At 43.4% G+C, this 21,565-nt stretch overlaps 1 long non-coding RNA gene across 2 annotated transcripts; it reads right to left on the reverse strand.

Moving 5' to 3' along the window:
* Positions 1-570: 570 nt before the first annotated feature.
* Positions 571-11,491, reverse strand: LOC138105590 (uncharacterized). 2 transcript variants are annotated; one of them, XR_011148544.1, is made up of 3 exons: positions 11,225-11,491; positions 9,567-9,698; positions 571-3,001 (listed from the first exon to the last, which is right to left on the reverse strand). It is a non-coding gene; the product is annotated as an uncharacterized lncRNA (long non-coding RNA). The 2 variants fall into 2 exon arrangements; XR_011148543.1 differs by lacking the exon at positions 571-3,001 and adding an exon at positions 5,145-6,166.
* Between the last annotated feature and the right edge of the window lie 10,074 nt (positions 11,492-21,565).

Here is a 21,565-nt window from a genome sequence, read left to right on the forward strand (position 1 = left end):
GTATGTGCCTAGGAGACAGTGGACTGAAGTGTAGAAGGCTCCAGTCCTTCCTGAGTTCTAATGCACTCTTTTCCATCTCCCTGTAACTAGCTGAAGAGTGCTAATACTCCCAGGGATCTTCTTTTGTGGATTTTAAGCCTCGAAAATCTACAACTCGGTGTAGCTTCCTGTATGGCCATTCTGCTCAGCACAAAACAGCAGTGACAACACAACCCCTTTCAGATAGGGTCTTCCTACAGTTACCACACATTTTCTTAAGACTTCATCCTCAAAATGTCTTTAAAAACAACTTATCCCACAGTATTGGGCCATTTGAGCTGTGGTTGTGATTAGTTTGAATAGCCACAAAGAATAGTCTCCAGGACAGCGTTGTGTGCATGTGTGTAAGCATCAAAGCCACAATCAGTGGCCAATATGTCCTGCTGCCTGAAATAACTTTGCATTTCTAGGAGGAATTGTAGCCTTCACAGGAGCTTCTTTTTAGGTCATCGAGGCTGGAAGGGGAAAAAAAATAAGTCACTTGACATCCACAGTGAAAGGCTTTGCATTGTTAATTTATTGCCCCAGGAACCAGGAAACTTGTCATGGAGTAATAAAAAGGGTAAAGAAAGTATTTAAGGGCCCATGAAAAGCTGGAAGGAAAAAAACAGTCACATACATTACAAGAAAACCAAGAAGATACCAAGAAGGTTTTCAGAGACCAGGTGGCAATATATTAGTGGCAGAATTTCTCATGGCTATTCTCCAACAGCAGCTGGGGAATATGAGAGAGTCTGTTTGATGGGAAAACATCAACCACACACAAGCTTCATTGGAAGTGGAGAGCAGGAAGGCAGCAGGATAGCTGGGCTGGTGAGTTTTTGTAGGAGGCCTCTGGGAAGGAGGTAGAGAACCAGGTGCCTCCAACAAAATGTGACAAGAGTCAGGATGTCAGGGAAAGACTTCCCAGTGAAGGGATTTCCTGCCTTCTTGCATCCTAAAGCACTTTGTAATGCAGTGACAATTAGATGTGAAAGGGACCTTCCTGAGCTGCTACAGGGTATGTGTGTTCTGAAGAGGTGAAAATAACATTATAAAGGGAACATGGTTAGAAATAAGTCCACTTTAAGCATCATCATACCATTGTGTATTGGCAATAAAACTCATTCTTTGCTTACCTTTTTCTCTGTGTTTATTCTTCTACCAGTATAATTCTTTACTTAACTTGTCTTAAACAACCCTTGATTTGCACGTATTTAAATGAGTAAGACCTTTTACATTACTCCCTACAGAGGAGCAGTAGTGATTTACTCCAGCTAAAAATTTTGATCATATCCATAAAGGTAAAGTCAATCCAGCTTGAGGATAGCTATGTGTTATCCTATAGTGCAGCCCAAGGGAGGTTTTAAAAACAGGAATATGAGCGTGTGAAGCCAAGGCACAGAATTTAAGGCCAGAAGAGACTGATAAAATCAATTTATCTACTAAATAGCTTAGATTTCTAGAAATGCTCCAATGTAAGTCTCTTAGGACTACAAAAGACATCTGTAATGGAGCTGGAAAGGGAACCCAAATACACAAGTCCTACTACAGCAGGTGACCTGCAAGGCCACAGTTCAATTCTCCTGGGTGGAAGCAAGTCAGGCATTTTCTTTATATCTCATTGAGGGACCATTTGCTTTTCCTGTGTCTCACATGACTGACCTGGGACCATGCCCTCAAGCAGGCAGCAGAACAAATCACAGAGCATAAATTGCTTCAAAAACTTGTGCAGGTGGGTAATGAAAAGCTCAGCTGAGAACTCTTCTCTGTAAGAAGATACTGAGGGCGACTTCTGCTGAAAGCAGAATCATCACTTCTGATGGCATATCCTGTTTCTTCCCCAATGCAAGAAAACAATGCAGAACCATTATCTGGGTGGTTAAATCCATGCTGTCCTCTTCTGAATTATTTCTTTGTAAGGTTTCACACTGTACTGCCACCAGACAAGTAGATGTTGGGGTTTTTCAAAATAATATTTAACTCTCTATTCTTTAGTTATCAGAAGACAGTTTCTAAGTTGCCTTGAGAGTTCTCTTCTTCCTCCTTCAGCTGCAGAGCCATGTTCTTCCCCTTTGCTTCTTCCAACCCATCTTTTCCATTTGATTTTTTTCCTTTCATCTGACCATAACTTTGTGTGGATGGTGCCTTAACCTGAGGGGCTCATCAGTCCTGCTTTAAATGGCTCTTGAGAGTCAGATCATCTGACCATGCCCATGAGCAGAAGAGCCTTAGCAAAAAGGCAAGAGTGAACTGTGACAAAAAAGGAAGAAAACCCCTAATCCAGTGTAAGGTCCTGCCATTCCCACTGGCTCCAGAAACAGCCATGGAGCAGAGGTACCTGCACTCCACTCAGACTCTGAGCTGAGTTTTCTATGCCAAGATCCCACCGGGAGAATGTAGAACTTAATTTATCTTCTGTGTTTACCAAGCTGTCTTTTGGGAACATCCGTAATGATTCTGTTTTTATCTGGTACCAGAGGAGGACAAAGGTGCAGTGACGTGAAGGAAGATACATTAGCTGTCAGAGACAGGTAACACATCTTGCTAACATACTCTGTTCCATTTTCCCCCCAATAGCCTGAAGCAGTGTTTTCCTTTTAAAAATATCCTATCAGCTCTGACAGATGGATTAAGGCTTAAAAGCATCAATATTTTGGGAAAGTAGTACCTGCTAGCAGGCTAGATATAGGTTTGTCATTCAAAAGGTTTTATATTTCCTATTAGGTCCGTTTCCTGAAAAGCAGCAACCATTTATTTTAAACTTTACCTACTGGTAGGGGTTGGAGAGTTTTTGCTGGTTTTTTTTCTGAGGGGGGAGGGTGGGACTTGTTCTGATTTCTTCAGTGGACACATCATCTGTCAGCAGTGGGGAAGAGTGGGAGTGCTTTTCCTTGTGCTGGTCCTGAAAGGTGACCCCTAAAAAACTGCCATTGCTCTTGCCCAAAGTGAATTGCCAGAAAGTTGTTGCAAGATGGTAGACCTAAAAAAAAAAAAAAAAAAAAAAAAATCATCCCAGAAACAGATTTAAAGACTTCTGATAACTTTTCTTCCTCTCACAGTAAAGGCTGAATCAATCTTGTTGTTCATATTCCCCACCTTCCTTCTGACAGGCTGTTTTGCTTATCTGGCATTTCAGCTCAGATGGATCCCACCTGATAGCAGGCAGAGACATTGAAGTTAAGACTGCCGTTATCTGGGCACCAGCTACAGTCACAGAGAAGAGAGAGACACCTCAGGAGAGGGATTCACATCTGAGGAGGGTGAATCATTCTCTCAAGATGCCAGTATTTCTCCATTTCTCAAGATGCTGCTGGCACAAACAGCAGTAAGTCAGTACAATGAGGCTTCTAATTTTGGAGCCTTGGTGAAGCGCCTGAAGTTTGATGAGTGAATCTAGACTGTGGTGAATCTCCCTCTCATCATATCTGCAGCCTGATGGAAAGAAAGATATCAAAGATATTCACTCCTTTGTCACACAGGACTCTTGTGAAGGGAGATGAGAGCAGAGAATTCACAAAGGAGAAGAGGAATAAGAAGAGAAAGGTGGAGGTTTCCAAGGGGAAGTGAGGAAATATATCCCACTTTTGCCTTCTGGCTTTGTGAGCTGAGTTACACGGCTTCTTGTCTATGCCACCTCCACAGCCAGAAGGCTGCTCAAATACAGGATTTGATTCTGGCCCAAAGCTCAGGCAGGAGCATAGCTGAGGATTTGCACATGGTTTCCATCTGCTCCCCAACTACTCCTCTCCAGTAACTCATGCAGCTGAATGGCTGCTGTTCTGGGAAGGACAGGGTTGGGGTGGCCAGTGAACTCAGCCCAAAGACTCAGAGTGGCTGAATATAGTCACCAGAAGGATAGAGAAACATCAGCTACCTCAGTGCAGTTCCAGAGGAACATTTAATTTCAGGAGATTCTTTGATGTGCAATATTTTCTAAGCCTAAGTACTACATGCAAGGAGTTAAAAGAAATTGAACACTTTTTGGCTCAAAACAGCAGTAGGAGGTGGAAAAGTAGAGTCAAGTTAGGAGGCCCACATTGAACAGAACAGGAATGTGATTTCATCTGAAGACCCTGACTCCAGGATGTCCTGGAAGCATTCTTTGCATTAGTGTTCTTCCAGTCTTGAGAAACCAACAAGGCAATGTGATCCCCCAGATATTTCCACCCTGACCCCAAATCCAAACCCATCTCTACAGGGCACAGTAGACCCAGGAAATCCATCCCCAGTGGAAGGACTGATTAAAGGGTCCTCCCCAGGGATCAGCTTTTGAGTTGCTGCTCTCTGCAGCTTTGTCTGGAGCAGTTTCAGCTCTGCCACTTCCTCAGAGGTGCCCCAGCACTGTCTTCAAAGTACTTCCTACTGTGCTGAGCCCCAAAGAATCATCAGGGAGTTGCCATCAATGAGGCACTTGGCAGAAATCCTCTCCTGATGGTGTTCAAGTTTCCCAACTCAGTCACTCTGGGATGTGGCTATGCAGGCACTGCTGGTGCAGTTCTGCTCTCTGTCCATTGCCTAAGGGGCACAGTGACTTCCCAACATCCTGTTTTCCCACCATTCTGAATGCAGAAGTTCACTTTATCAGGTCAGGAATGCCCAGTTCTTGCATACACCTGAAATGCAGGTGAGAAAAGAACAACTCATGCTTTTCTTTATTCTCACTGATTTTGGTGGAGGAGTCCTTGTGAGCATCAGGTTGACCTGTTCAGGGTCTATGAGAGCCATGAAGCATCTGAGTGTGGCCTGAAGACAGTCACATCAGTTGCTCTGTGTACTCCAGGCAGAGGCAATCCCTGAGAGAATTCAGCCCATTGAAGACTGAAATCACTGAAGATAAAAATCACCTGTCATTCTTCATAAAGAAACCTCAGAGCAACCTCACCATGATGGGACACAAACAGGATGCAAGGAGCATTCTGGTGCCATGGGGGCATACTCCATGTTTTGGGTCACACAGCAGGGCATGTTACTGAGGGCTAAACCTTCATTTCCCACCTTCCCTTATCAGTCACTTGTAAATCAGACAGTTCCAGAGCCACGGCTTGAAAAAGAAAATCCAGTGTCCACACTGAACGTGGGAGGCAGGAAAGCATCCTGAAGCCCAAATTCAGAATAGGAGGAATTGGAACTCCTGGAGTATAGTTGCTCCAGGGAGGGCTCCCAAGTGTCTCGTTTTGCATGTCTCCAACCTGCGGGTGACTATAATTATCAGTGTTGCTTGGCGGCGAGAAACCCAGGGAAACAAGCATTTACAGTGAGACTTTGCACCACCCACTCCCACTGGAGAGCATTCCCATGAGTAACCAGTGAACAGCGTTGGATGTCTCGGAGAATGAAGTTCACAGCCTGGCCCTGAGAATAATTTTAAGCCTTTAAAAGGTCCTCTGCAAATCATCTTCAGTCATTCCTCTGCTCACAGGCACGCACGCTGCAAGTTCTGCCCTGCACCTAATGGCTTCCCTGTTGATGTTTCCCGAATTAAAAATAGTGTTTGTGATGCACTGTGTCATGTCCATGTCCACATGTGCAGTAGCAAAGCAATACAGACACCATAATAGACAGTTTGCTCAACACACTGTAATAAGATCAGATAGTTTCAGTACCTTTTTTGTGGCCGTTTTTCACCCAAGTGACATGCTTATCCGTTTTGGTATATAAACTTCTACAAGGTCATCTAGGATGTTGTGTTTTACTTTGATTGATAGCACGGTGCAAGGAACTGTGACTGATCCATGCAATTGTGTCTCACCCCATTTTTCTCCAGATCTCCAAGGGCTGAAATCCCTCATTTAAAAAAACCAAACATCAAAACAAACAAAATAAAGAGCCCATCCTGATCCAAAAGTGTAGAGCAGTCAAAGCTGAAGTACCCATCCTGTCTGTTAATAACTTTCCAAAGTTTTTACTGCAAGATTTGGAATGTGACAGTAAAATTCTGCAACACGCACATGGTGTGGGAGGAATAGAAATTACATTCAGAGTTTGAGTCTGGAAATTTGTGCCTGAACAGGGAAAAGCAAGGGATGTGTTTAATCAGCGGGCTCAAGCATCCCCTTCTTGTAAGACAGAAAAAGACAGCACTTAAACTTGATAACTCCTTGGAAATAGCAAGCGAGGAACATGGATCGGACGTCAGCAATGCTCACTGGGGAGAGGAAACACAAAATGGAGTTAGGATTAACACGTCCTTTACACACACATGCACACTGTGCATTGCAGAGCAATTTGTTTGGTGGTTTCCCTACCTGCCCTCGTGGCTGGGTTTCCAATGCCCCATCCCAGTGCCCCACAGTGCACCCTTTTATGCTCCGTGTATCTGATTCACCAAGGAGGCTGGGACATTCAGCTGACAGTGGGGTTCCCCCAGTGGGAGCAGTTAGATGCTCTTCAAACTCTTACTAATACAGCAGCATTGTAATGGGAAAGAGAAAGGAAACTGAAACACTGAAAAGGGGAAATCTTTGTTAAATATCCTTCAACAAAGCCAGGAACTGCAGCCAGGTGTCTGCCCAGTGGCAGAGGTCGTTAACACAAGGTTGGAATTGTGTCCTGCCAGGTTATTGCAACAAGAGCCATGGAGAAATGACATCTGGGTTTTCTTTTAAATTCAAAAAAAAGAGGGACTAGAATTAGAAAATTGTCTCCCTCCAAGTGGATATTAGGGCAGGGTTGAACTCTCCCTGAAGAGTAAATTCCCCTCACCAACCACCAGCCCCTCTCCTTCCCTTCAGTTCTGGGACTCTCCCTAGCCTTGGGGACCAGGACCCAGATGTTTTTCCTGATTCCCAGGCATCACTGTGGTTTTATGTAAAAAGCGTAGACACTCATCCTGCCAGAGCTCCCAGGCAGTGCCAAACACTTTCCCAAGCTGATACCTGCTGATACCAGGGCACGCACCAGTGGGTGTGGAGGAACGAAGCCATCTCAGGGATGGGATTCTGGGCAGTGGTGTCAGCCCACCTTCATAACAGGGTTTTGCCAGGTGGACATCAGCTCTGGTTCAATCAGAAAACTGAGACTGACACTTCTGTAAGCATTAATCTTCATCTGCAGACCTCTTCAGCGAGATCCTGAAAATATTCATGCTTCATCCACATCAGGCAAAGCTCTATGCCTCCTCCCCTGCTGGCTCCAGTTCTCTGCATCGGGCTAGCAAATGTTGGAGGATTCGTGCAGCCTGAGCTCCAAGCAGCTGTTACAGGCACAGCAACAAAAACAGTGACCTGTAGATAGCAGGCCTTTTCTTTTGCCACTAGAAATACTGTCATTCCAATGATGTTATCCATAGCACAAATGTTCTGGAGAGTGGTTCCGGCACAGGCAGAGCTGGTAGATTTGGAGTTTAAAGGCCACAGGAATCAGTCTGAACATCTCACACAACCCTACTGTGACAGACCCAGAAACGTGCCCCAGGCTTCTTGCATCAAACACTCACACCTTGTGATTGAGCTAGAGCTCTCCTTCTCAAAGACACCCAAGCCTTCATTAATGTCATTAATTAACTTCATTGCAAAAGGGACTGCTACCCTCTTTGACTGATCTTACATTAACTGTTAATTTTAGGCTATGAATGGTTACTGAGCTTCCTCCTGTACAGACAGGATCTCCCCAGGAAGGATGCCTTTCAGCTGGGATACAGCATGTTATCAAAGAAAAGGAGACTTTCTTCCCTCCCTCTCTCACAACAGGGAGAAACGAGGTTTGACTAAAGCAGTGTCACTCACTGAGATGACAGGTTAACTGTGTGTGACTGCAGACTCCAAGATGGTAAAGTACGTGCAAACCACCTTCCAAATCCCAGGATGTACATTACTGTTTTCCCCTGAGGAAAAAATCTTTTTTTTTTTCCCATGTAAAACCCAGAAATACTCACTTTGAGTACCATGTTCTGATGTCACTGCTTTGAAATCTCTCCAGTGTGGCTTTTACAGCTTTGGGCCAGCACCGGCACGGCCCCAAACCCAGCCCTTAGTTTTTTAAACTGTGATTTATTTTACTGGTTTGAATCTTTTGTGAGGGAGTCACGTGAGCACCTTGCAACTTCAAATCAGTGTGACTGTGCCCACCCTCACAATCCTGTGCAAAGGCAGAAAGTTAATTAAGGATGTGTTTAATTTACAAATGTTATCCTTTCTGGGGAGAAGAGTACAACTCCAGCTAAAAGGCAATGCTGTGTTTATTTTACTTCTTCATTGGCTGTTCCCAACCTGCAGTGGTTTATGGATATAAATAATGTTTTAGAGTAGGGAACTGTTGTGGTGGAAACTAAGCCCAACTTTTGAATAAGCCATGAAGAAAGAGTAACTTGAATCATGCAATGATTTCTAGGAAGCTGAAATAATTAATTCTTTCATGGATAAATTATAAGCCAAAAAATAAAGCTTCAGTGTCCCATGGTGACAGCAAAATTTAAAATTATGGTATTAAAGAAGGCAGAATTCCCCACTAGTATATGAAAACAATGTTCTCATTTAGGCCAGCAGAAATCTGGACTAGTTTCACTTGGATCATTGAGTTGGCTCTGGATTTATCCCAGGGTAAACAAGAACAGAAGACAATCCTCCCAGGTTTTCTGTCAGGGTCAGACTCCAAAAAGCTAATATCCATGCATCTCCCAGGTAGGACCTCTTCATCACCACTGGTATCTGTGTGGATCGAAATATTTGTGCTCCCTACAGTCTTCCACTTTTGAGAGGGCTCCTTTCTAAAAGCAACCCCACTCCAGCTCAGCTCCTGTAATGCTCCCAGCTGCTTGGGAAAGCTCAGATCCAGTTCTGAGTAATTGCATGTATTTGTCATAGGGAATAAAAAAATATCTGAAGACATGTACACCTAGGTTGTTGTGAGAGCCTACAATCCAGATGGCAAACCATCCTTGGTGAAATGTACACCATTTCTGAGTGAGGATGGTTATCATTTAACAGACAATTATTTTAAAAAAAAGACATTAAAACAGATAGAGTTTCACAATGCTGTACAAGAAATGTAACCACCATCACTTCAGCTCCTCTTAGTAACTCTACTACCTTCAGCTACTCATGAATCTGTGAGAGCAAAACATGATTGTGTGTCTCATGCCTGACACAGGGAATGGAACCAGCCTGGAAGGTTTCTGAGACAGGGACCATCCTTCCATACTGCACCAGAGGAGGATCAGTCTTTAATCCAGGGGCTAAAGGTTGGACTAATACAGAGTTGTAGCATAATCACACAGCAATCTCTACGTTTTGCCGTGGTGCTAGTGACATCCCTTGAGAGTTTCAGGAAATAATGGCAAGATCCCAGAGACCGGGGCAAAAGAACGTGTCCTAAAGATGACTACAATTTGTTACTTAGATTAATAATAGGCACGGTCATGAAGTTGCTTTCTGTTATTTTGAGTAGAGCTTTATTTTCTTTCTAAACTGTCCTCACTCCATTTACGCCCCTTTTCAGCAGAACACTTGCAAGCTTAAATTTAAATATGAGTATGAACCCAATCAACATATCTCCTCTGGCTGCTAAGAGAAGCCCCCAGGCTGTTTAAAAAATCAGACTGTACTCACAGAGAATTTGTGGTGTTGACTCAGACACTGCCAGAGCACAGTTTCTAAAGGGTGCAGTGCAGGCATCACATTTGGCTTCAGCTGGACTCGAGGAAGAGTTTTGTGCTGGTACTATGGGGATCTGGAGCAGAGCTGAGGAAGGAAGCCAGGTAAGTAAACTCAGACCTGGCTGACACACTTTGCACCCACAAAAGGAACCTTGGTTAGATTCATGCTACAAAGCCAACCCAGCTGCTGCTCAAAATTCAGCCTAATATTTGTTCTACATTCCCGCAGGTAAAATACTCATAGCAGTGGTTTATATTACTGTAAGAAAAGTATTTTAAACACTTTAATGGCCTGCTTTATACCCATCCTTGCCTTCAGTGGGTGCAAATAATTGCTGGTGCAATTTTGTACCCCCAGTTATTTGCAGTTTTGGTGCGTGTCACTGACGTGTCTAACTAGCTGATAAGATACGTGGGTGCAATCAGATGCTGTAATTAGAAGTTTAAATGACACGAACTGCACCCACACATAACTGCAAGTGCAAAATTGTATCCATAACATCTTGGAAGTAACAAAGAGAGGAAGGACTTAGAAATTTGTCCCTGCAAATGTTAATTTGCATGGCAATGAGCTCAAACCTATTTAGTAAATACACTTTTATTACACAAGATTTAAGTCAATTGATTCTAAACAACCCGAGAGTGTTCAGACACTCAGCATTAGACACAGCATCTTAAAAATTATACTAGTCTGCTGAAGTAGGGCAAGGAACTTTTCTCTTGAGTTAGGTAACATGTAATTCATGTCTTCGTTACTGCCTTAGCTGTGGTTGGAGTAAGCAAGAGCTTTTGCTTGCAGTGACAGATTTTTATAGTGATTTCTCAAGGCTGCAGCACAGAGTAAGTGTGTTTCGTATTTCATGATAAGCAAATGGTCTGCAACAAATAAGAAGGTTCTTGCTTTGGAGTTTTTCTTGACACCATAATCATTTAATATATAATTATATTTTCCAGCTCACTGCAAGGCAGAAATTTGAAACTGACCCCTCTTTGTAGGCATGATGCAAAGTTTTGGGAACCTCAGAGGAGTTTTCTCTGCTTTTACTGGGAAGATACAGATGCATTTTGATGCTAAATCAGAATCACTGGTGTTTCTCTTATTTTTCCCCTGTTTTAGCTCCAAGGCCCTATTTAACTATCCCTGTGCACTACAGTGTGTGCTACACAACTGGAAATATTTCTTCAGGCTGTTTGTTATTTCTCCTTCTCTTCTGGCCAAGGGAGACTGCGAGAAAAACTGAACCAAGTACGACTGAACAAGTCAAAAGAAAAGCACAACAGATGGGAGTATAGAGGGATAAAACAAAAATGCTGAGAGATCACATCCTTATATCTCTGCTCCAGTATTTTGGCTCACCAGGGCAGCCCTTCCGCTTGCTGGGAGAGGGAAACAGGAGCAGACCATGGCAGAGAAATGCAGCATGGGCTGGTTGCTGTGCCTTGGGGTGATTCACCACCCCAGGCTTGGAAGTTGTGTTTGGCCTGCTGAGGACAGCAAAGCAGTTTTCAGACAAGGAACATCACTTTAGCTCTTGAGGAGAGCTAAAATGCAGAGGTGTCTCCTCTGAACTGTACCCAGTCTCCCCAGAGTCACACTGCCCTTTAGCCAACCTGTGCCTACTTCTTCAGCTGGGATATTCCCACTCCCAAGCATCACAAGAGTTTCAAATCTTCAGGAGGTGCCCATCCTGAGTTCTGGAAGTTTTCTTTTCATCAGACCCTATCAAGCATCACCCGCCTCAAACTGGGAACCAGCCCCTCCTGTGCAGTCCAAAACAGCACAGACCACGGCAGCTTCTTGCTGTGTCCAGCTTGGCTCCCCACCTCCTGTCTTGCTTCAAATGCTTTGCAGCTGACCCTAAAAGAAACAGGCCAAAATCCCAGCTACCCCAGAAGCAATCCCTGGAGAGCAGGGCTGGCTAATGGCAAACAGCTGCAGCTGTTAATGTTATCTCGGGGGGGGGGGGGGGGGGGGGGGGGGTCTGGGCTTTAACAGTGAAGATGCCAGGCTCAGGTCCTGCTGACAGACTGTAAGATTAATACTGATAATCTCTCCTGGAAAAATATGGTGGGGAACACCTTCTTGAGGCCCCAGGTGCCTGGGAGAAGAGGCAGCAGGTGATGTTTGAGGCACCATGTTGTCCTCCTGCCTGGATAAACAGAAGGATGCTCTGGTGGCTTTAAATTTTTTTTCTCCTACTTTTCTTTTTTTCTCTGATAGACTTTTCCCCAATTATCACATACTGTGGCTGTCTGTAGACTGACTATTTCACACATCTGAATCAAATGTCTGCTCTCCATTAGGTGTACAGCATTTCCATATGCCCTGGTTGCTTCTACTGCCATTTCTTCTCTTGAACCTGCGGAGTTGTTGGCTGTGTTATCCAAACCATGCCTCTCAGCCCGTCAAACCTCCCAGCTAATAGAGCAGAGGGATCCAAGTAGAGATTACAAAATGGCAGGTTCCTGGATCAGCCTTGGTGGTGAGCAGCAGTCAGCCACAGCCTTGGATTTCCAGGATGCAGAGTAAGGCAGAGTCCACATTGCTAATGGATACCTCAAAAATGGGGTGAAATGATCTCACCAAAGCAAAACTCTTCAGATGACAACTATTAGATAACATTAGCTGAGTTCATCAGATGAGCTGGAGAGCTCTTGGCCCAGCTTGCCATGGACATCTGGCTCCACAGTGCTGCCTTGATAACACCAATCTTCACCTCCATCCTCTGGGACCTGGGAGAGGGCAGAAGAGCCATCATCCATGTATGAGGTTTGGCTGTGGTAATAAGGAGGCCACTGCAGCCATGAATAATCTGTTTTCCACAGTTTCCACAACCCATACAGTGTGAAAAGCTGGACAAGGATTTGTAAATGAATTGAGCCCAAGAGTAATTACATGTTCCTACAGATTACTTGGTGCAGTAATTGCACTTAGTATTTACCATGTGACCTAAGCCAGAAATAATCATGTATTTACTTTATATTTATATTGTAACGTGCCATGTACTGTAATTATACTGCCACTCCATGGTACTTAACACATCATTGAATGTTCCACAATTATCATGTTAGTAAATAGCACTTACTGAGATTTGTGGCCTGTAATTTCAAGCATTACCTGCTAAAGATTTATTGTAGCAATGTCGAAAAAGCACTTCTTGATAATGTCATTTCATGTAAAAAATGTCAAGTCCTAGAACCAATAGGAGTTGGTTTTAAAAATTTAAAAATTTGAAAATACAAAAGGAAATCTAGATTTGAAATTGAGGGCTTTTCCAGTAAAGTGATGATCCACTTCCATGAAGAATTCTCCAAATTCTTCTGTTTGAGGTTCCAGAATATTTTAAGATCGAACTGTCAAACTTGTGTGATTAAACGAAAGAATTAAATCCACCTTGAGACTCTTAAAGAAAAATGTTTTGGAAGAAGTTAATATCCACTCGACCTCTCATTTAATTCTGATTAAATCTCTGAATGGCTAAAACTAAACCTCGGATTTTCTGAATTTATTCTGATTTATGCTTTCATATACATTTGGTCATAGAAGTATTCTCTGCTATTTCGGTAGAGTTACTCGTGAATAAAGTCAAGCATGTGCTTTGCTGTTGCTTTTGTGGTCTAAAATCTACGTATCAAAGTCTTAAGATGTTGATGAAAGTGGGATCATTTAAACAGGAATGATTTAGAAGAGAATCAAATTTTTATGATTCCTCCTTCAGCGGAATTTTTCCATACTGTGACACATATGGGTGCCCAGATATCACTTAACTCTTGCAAAAAAATAATTAAAATAAAAAAATTAATGAAGACTCAAGATTTCCAGCTCATGTCAATCCCCATATTAAAAACATCACAAAACCTTCAAAGAAACCACCCCAAGCTTCCCTGCCTTCCTTACATATTCTGTCTTGATTGCATGCCCCGTAGAACGGCATCTAATGTAGAGATCCAAGCCTGGAACTGGGAGTAGCTTCTCTTGTTTCTCTGATTCAAGAGCATGGACAAGCCCTTGGCTGCACATGCAGTTAGCAGTTCTTCTGCTGAACCCTACAAAGCCTAGGTTACTCCTGTGCTAGTTTGAAAACAAACCAGTGAGAGGCACCAAGTCAGAATAACAATTTAATGGAAATTAAAGAAAAGGAAAAGAAAGTAAAAGAAAACACTGACAGAGTCAAGATACAACCTGAGTCCCTGTTAGGCAGGGTAGTGGTAGCAGTCTGGTGGAATGGTGGCTGCAGTCCTCTGAAGTGGTGATCCTGTAGTAGAAGGGGTCTGCTCTTCCTCAGAAAGTCCAGTGGTGGCTGTGTAGCTCCTGTCCTCTGGAAATCCAGTGGAGCCAGTGTCTTTGGTGCTCAGAGTCCCAGATTATATCCACGATGGGATGCTTGGTTCCTCCCTCTGGGTGGAGCATCTCACAATGGGGTAATGAGTCAGGAGGCCAAGTGTTGATTAGGCTCATTAACAGAAGATAGTCCGGAGGGAGTTATCTCTGAGTCATGCAGCAGGACAATGATGGGCCATTAACAGCAAGATAGTCTGGGGGGAGGAGGCAAGGAAACACTGCCCCACCTGATTTCAACAGCTCATGAGGATGGTAATAGAATACACCTCAACCCAGGACACTCCCCAAAACCTCAGCTCTTACTTCAGCCTTGATCTGCCCAATATATACAACTGAGCTTAACTTTAAACACTGATAGTACCATGTACCTCATTAACCGGAGCCGGATGAATAATTCATAGTGCATAATTTTTCCAATGAATCTCAATTCTTTTTGTGTTTGTGAATTGTCTGCAAATAGATTCTTGATTGGACTCTTCATCTAAAATTATTTTTCAGATTTTTTTGGTGAATTATAATCAGTCTGCAGATCATTTGTGAGCAGTACACAGCGAGCAGTCACAGTTTGCAGCTCATGCTGTGTGGGTTCACTGTAGGAACGTCAAGGTAACACTCCTGTTCCCTCCCTGGAAAACCTTATGTAACCAACCAACAACAGGATGAATTTCAAATGGCACATATGAGCATAAAACTTGGAAATTCACACCCTTGCTGAGTGTTGTCGTCAAATTCAGAATCTCCCCTCCATGAAGGGTCAAACAGTGCTACAGAAAGGTAAATATCAAAGCTGTCCCTGCACCTGTAGTAAATCTGAGGGTTTGGAGACATGGGCAAAGTTCCTGGAAGGTGACAAGTTTCAGCCTAACAGCTGGTCCATGATAGCTGCCCCTGTGAATGACCTCAGGCTGAGGAAACCTGGATTAATTGAGCCTCTCCTCAAAGGAGGTTAAACTACCAGATCACTTTGGTCTCACTGCAGGCTAAGAGTTCTCCTGTGGATGCAAATTAGTGATCATAGGATGAGTTCTTCCTTTGTCTGAGGCTGGAAGGGGTTTTTTCCACCTAGCTATCCTATTTGCTCTGGAGAAGATCTCAACCCTGGCAAAATATCTTCTACTGGGTAATGAAATTACTTGAGAAGGGCTCAGATCCACTGAGCACAGGAAAGCTGCTGGGGCAGTTTTGCCAAGATTTCATGACCAAGATTTCAATACTGCACTGGCCTCTACAATAAGAGAAAAGAAGCCAGCCTGCTTTTGACCACCATAGTTCCCACCACTGCTTTCACTGTACCTAAGTGACCTGGCTGTGGTGTGAGAAGCAGCAGAGATTTCCTTTCCCAGTTTCCCTACCCAATTCAGCAGAGTTCCATAACAAAATCCTTCAAACCTTCTTGACCCTATGGCAATTTAAGCACTGTCTTGCCATAAACCACAAGCTTACATGCTTTGCAGAGTGGATTTGGTTTGCTAAATTAGGATTTGATTCTAGGTTGGGAGATTTTGTCTGATTAAATCAATCTTTACTAAAAACTACCATAATATCCCTGCAAAAACCCGAAGCATGCAAGCCCGAAACTGACGTGCTGTAGCCCAGGGCCTTGTTCAATATGTAAAGATTAATACAATTTGAAAAAAAACCTCTCTGCTATCATAAATCAGTCCCCAAAGTGGTCAGATGTGGACTAGACTTTCAAATACATCATTTTGCAGTGAAAGAGGCGGTGATGAATATGCAGAAGAGGATGGGAGCTGTCAGGAGCATGCAGATGAAACCACATGATCAGTAGCCCCTTTGACCCATGTATCAGATTTTGAAGGGAAAAGTCTAGTTTTAAGCACTGTCTCAGAATACAAAGCAACTATGTCTACCACCACTCCACGTGCTGCTGAACAAAGACGTAGGTTTTGCAGGAGGAAGATCACAAACTCTGAGAGGATCTCCTAGGCTCAACATTTGTTCCAACACAAGGAAAAAAGATAAGTCGGAAAAAATTTTTAACGAGTATCAGGCCACATGCAGCTCCAAAGAGACGATGGGGGACCAGAATGTTATACTTTTAAGAGGAATAGATGCTGTGATTATCATCAGCCAAGACAACGTGTACAGCTTCCCAGCTTTGCCATGCCTGTCAATTTTGGCACAATAGATTGACATGAAATGTGCAAACGGAAAACGATGGCAGTGAACAACTTTAGGGCAAGTGAGCTCCAGTGGTGAAGTGATGTATTTTCTTGATGCCTGAGGAAATATTTGGTCCTGACAGGTGGATCATTAGCTGCATTGCACAAGGCTGTAGGAAAAGGGAATTATAGGAGTAGCATGGGAATTTATTCCTGGCCTTGATCTGCCATGAGATTTTAAGAAAATTCTCTTGGAGTTAAACTCATTACCTGCATTGAGCTTCCCAAAATAACTCTCTGTGCTCTGGTCCAGGGTAGCATATACATATTTAAAAGATAAGGAAACTGTACTGCGTTGCTGATTCCTCTGTTGGTCAACTGCCTTGGATATCTGCTCCAGCTTGTGAAAACACAGATAAAAGTCAGTCTGTGGTCCAGAATATGGTCATCAATTAGACCCACATCATGTGTGGGATCAACAGGCTGCATCTCACCCCAGAGACAAGGTGCTAAACATGAGCTCTCAGTTTACAGGGAGGTTCAGTGAATGAAGAAATAGATTAACCCATTTCCTACAAATCCAGTGACATATTTAGAATAATCTCATTCAACCCTCAAGTCATATGAGCTAACTGCATGAGTCCTTTCTGGTTTCCAAGCCTGCCTGGAAACTTCACCATGTAAAGAGTCCTGAATCCAGGATCTGCAGTGCCATAGGAATGACGGGGGCACTCACAGCCCTTCCTCCAGACAGGAACTGCAGGAATGAACCAGCCACCCGAGGGGACAACGGGTACACGTGTCCCACCAAGTTTGGGTAATACTGAGCCACTTGCTCCTGCCCATAAATTCTTTCCTGCGGCACAACAGTCTGATGTAATGAACACTTTACATGAGCCACGAGCTTAGAGTTTTTGCTCTATGCATATGCCACTGATTAGAGTGGTTGCAGATGGTTTTATTTTAGGTAATCAGGCTTGCTGAGCTTTGCCAGCATCAGAACAAAGGCATAGTTTCCCCACTTACTAACCAAATATGTGGCCAAGACACTTGAATCGATATGAACTCTGATGGATGGTGAGAAAGCAGGGAGGGGGAAGGGAGAAGATTGCCCATATACCTCAAGCCAGGTGGCTCATAGCCCTGCATACCAGGGTTTACATCCACCTTAGAGGAAGCACATTCCCTTTTACTCCTAAAGAATGGGAAGGGGAGAAACACCTTATTTTTGAACAACTCCCATGCTGCCCTGCTGTATCAACACAATACACTGAGCTGCAGGAAACAAAGGAGAAAACAACAGCAGCCACAAAACACTAAAGCCTCTGGAGAGGGAATTCCTCCTTTGAGATATCCCCTCTGAAGCCTCCAAGCCGTACTGCAGAGTGCTGCTTCACATGTCATTTGACCAGTACTCCCCTGCCATTCCCACTCAGCTGGAAAATCTCTGCAGGCTCCTTCCCCAGGGAAGCAGGCAAGGGAAAAGACAGAGCAGTTATATGATGCTACAGTCACTCAAACGAAACTGCTGTTGCATGAAAGCTTCTAAAGCTCCCTGTTATTTAACCATTCATGTTGGCCCCAAAAGAGCCCAGTTTTATGGGATACTTACTAAATTTCAATCTCAGTGAAGCCAGTACAAAGGTATGAAGTAGCATGAAAGGTCTGGTTGTTTGAGCTTTTGGGGGTCTCTAGGATGTGCAGGGTGGTGTTGAGACTTGTGCAGTGCAAATGCCCTCCTCTTTGCCCCTTCCCATGTTCAAGGGGATGGATGGAAGCAATGGGAGCATATACAGAAAAAATAAATCCATCTGGTTCCCAAGTTGTTGCTGGCTGAGACAACAGAAAGGGCCGTGATCTTCCAAAAAGTCACTCTGTGGCCTTTGTTTAAAGCTGTTCATTGTACCTACAGGACAAGGGAACTAAATGTAAAGAGAGATGGGGGCTGGGGAAAGAAAGAAAGAAATGTGGGGGGAAAATATTGTGAGAGAGAAATCAATAGAAGGCATTTAGCAGCTGGGGTGACATAGACAAAATGCATTTAGAACCACAGACACTCATCTTCAGGGATGTGGAGGGGAGAGGGTTGTTTTATTCTGAGCTTTGCTTCTTTCTATTTTTCAGATTAACAGTTTGCAGTTCTCTGCTGAGCTATAAGGTCTCAGAGGTACTGCCTGCTGGAAGGTTTTGATCAGTGTAAGCTGGGGCATTTCCAGCAGACAGGTTTATTAACTGATTTACTGACCACATGCATTTTGCATAGCCGAAACTATTCAGCTGGTCTCTTTCTTTTCCCTTTCCCCACATGTCCCCATTACTAATCATAGAATCACAGAATCATAGAATCATTTAGGTTGGAAACAGAGCTTTAAGCTCGTTGAGTCCAACTCCATACTGACAAATCCATCACTAGACCTTGTCCCTAAATGCCACATCTGCATATCTTTTAAATACTTCCAGGGATGATGACTCCACCACTGCCCTGGGCAGCCTGTTCCAGTGCTTGACAACCCTTTAGGTGCAGACCTTTTTTTTCTTACTATCCAATCTGAATTTCCCCTGGTGCAGTTTGTGATGGTCTCCACTTGTCTTACTGCTTTACTTTGGAGAAGAGACCAACCTCCACCTGGCTACACCTTCCTTCCAAGAAGGTCCCCCCTGAACCTCCTTTTCTCCAGCTTCCCCAGCTGCTCCTCATCTGACTTGTGCTTCAGACCTTTCCCCAGCTCCCTTGCCCTTCTCTAGACATTCTCCAGCCCGTCAATATCCTTCTTGTCATGAGGAGCACAAAACTGATCACAGGATTTGAGGTGTGGCCTCACCAGTGCTGAGTACAGGGGACAGTCACTTCCCTGGTCCCACTGGCCACACTATTTTTGATATAGGCCAGGTGCCATTGGCCTCTTGCCTACCTGGGCACAGCTGGAGCCTGTTCAGCTGCTGTCGACCAACACCCCCAGATCCTTTCCCACTGGGCACTTTCCAGCCACTCTTACATTGGCTCAGGTGACACAGAGAGACACCAAAAGCCCTTCTCTGGCCTCTGTTAGGACTGCAGCTTGAACTCTCTCTGGGGAGTGTCTTTTACAGCCAAGAAAGGATTCACCCTCCACTTCAACAGCAATGTATGCAAGGTACCACCTTAGCTATTTGACCACCACTTATTTTTTCAATAATGCACAACACATAGAGTGAAAACAGCATGCCATGTAAAGATTACCCTGCCAAAACCCCTACCTATTATATGGACTTAATATGGCTCAAGAGAATAATGGTTTCTATAAAGTACACTGTCAAGGTTTAATGATGAATTTACTCATTTGAAGGACTTGCTTTATGTTCTTTGCACTGGAGCGCATTAAAAAAAGAAGATGAAACAAAAGCTTTCAAAGAAACACTTTGGAAAAAAAAACCAGTTCAATACTTGAGCAAAAAAGCTTCAAAAATTTGCATCCGTTCTCCAGCAAGTCAAAATACGGATATTTTTCCCCTCACTATTTTGGGATTATTGAGTGTTAGCATTTTTAAGTTTGTACATTACTTTTTCTCCTATTTTGTATTGCCTGTTGAAGTACAAAGTTTCCTTGGTACAAAACATCATGGACTTCAAGGCACCTAGCCTAAACTGATGTATACATGTATCCTCAGGAGGTCATAGGAGATGTTGTGGCCACTAAGTTTCACATGAAAATTAAAGACAAGAAAAATCCCAGGGACAGATGGACATACAGAGCAGGTCCTACAGTGATACCTTCCCATATAGCTCCCTAAATAACTCCACAAAACTAGTGAAACCAGTTTTCCTACAAATTTCAGATCTCTGGAGGATTTTCTGGTGTCTGTGGAGAGCCAAACTAACACTGAAACCTTTCTCTAGGGAAGGCATTAACAGAGTTTGTCTCCTGTACTGTCTTTTTAGTGAAACTTCTAGGAACTAAATGTCTTGACACTTGTGACAAATTTGATTGAAATAGGCCAGGAGGTTTAGAAGGTAGCAAGGGGATATTTATACAGATGCAGAAATCATATAATTTTTAGTTCCCATCAAATAAATCTTATTTCCCAAGGAAAATACGCTATCCTTCCTCACATGCACACAGATACCTGTTGAAAGGTCAGTGACCATTAATTTCACATTTATGTTTCTGCTTCTGTATACAAAAACAATTGTCCTATCCTTACATTGGCATCCAGTGTCCTAATGGCCTACCAGAAGAAAACTGTTGTTAAGGTATTTTGGCCTCTCTAGAGGATGAAAAATTAAGTTTTGCAATCCTGGCTGTCTAAGTTTGCAAACAGAGACAACATCTAGACACCAAACAGTAGGCAACCACTGGTTTGCATGGCACAGCCTATTACCTTGTTGTGGAATTATTTTGCCCAAATCAGTTTATAAATGTTTAGTTCTTGGCACAGATCTTTCAAAAGAAAAAAAAATGGACCTTGCTAATCACGACACAAAGAATTCTTTCAGAAGCTTGTTAGAGAATGAGACCTGCATGTAAAGTGATAGCCTCGTTGTGAGTATGTAATGGGATCTCCTCTGCAGTCAAACCACTTTCCTCTTAAAGGAACTTACTCAGAAGTGGGAAAAGTCTTTTGCCAATTATTGAGTTCAAAACCAACTCAGAAGACCAACACCTGACAGCTATCCAGTTACCTTCTTTGCAAATCCACCCAGAGAGGTTTTCAGCCCTGCTCCTGCTGAACAGACAATCCTATTAACAAAACATCCTATTCCAGATTTAGTCAGGGTTCTCCATCTGAACAATGGCACAACCTAACAAGACCATGAGGATCAGCTTATTCCCTCTTCCTTCCAGGTTGTCAAGCCCAGGACAGAGCTAAGATACATCAGCAGCCTGCAAGTATGGTGCCTCTGTACATGCTGTACCTGTTCTGTAGATAAAAAAGGAACTTCAATTTCTACTGCTGTCAATGCAGTGACTTTTAATCAGTAAATTCCCTTTCTAAGACAGGCAAGAAAAAAAAGTCCTCATCTGAAAAAATATCAAATGCGTTTTCAGCCAGAAGACATAAATATAACCAGAAAGCCATTTGGAAATGCTTTCATCTGACAACTGACATGCTTAGATCATCTGCAGCCCACCCTGTGCTTTTCTCACTAGAGAAATTAAACACTAGAACTGCTGCTGCTTTGAATACTCCCTTTAAATATTTTCTGGCACAGACTCTCCCAAAGACAGCAGTGGAAGTCTCTCTGCTTAGGACAGGCAAATCTTTCTCTCATGAGACATAACACAGTGGATACCCTGTGACATGGGTAGAAACAGGTTAAGATTTAAGAATTGTGGAAAACTGCCTACTTGGGAGGGTCTGGCACTCTTCTCCTGCAAGGGAATCTTTTGTCCCACCTCCCTATCACTTGCCCTGGTCCATTTCCAATCAGATTCCATCTAGTTTTTAACCCCCAGTTATGCCTCAAATCCCATGTTTTGTGTATTTGGAAAGATTTTTCTTCCAGTG

Source organism: Aphelocoma coerulescens, chromosome 2 (assembly GCF_041296385.1).
Source record: "Aphelocoma coerulescens isolate FSJ_1873_10779 chromosome 2, UR_Acoe_1.0, whole genome shotgun sequence".
NCBI classification, from domain to species: Eukaryota; Metazoa; Chordata; class Aves; order Passeriformes; family Corvidae; genus Aphelocoma; species Aphelocoma coerulescens.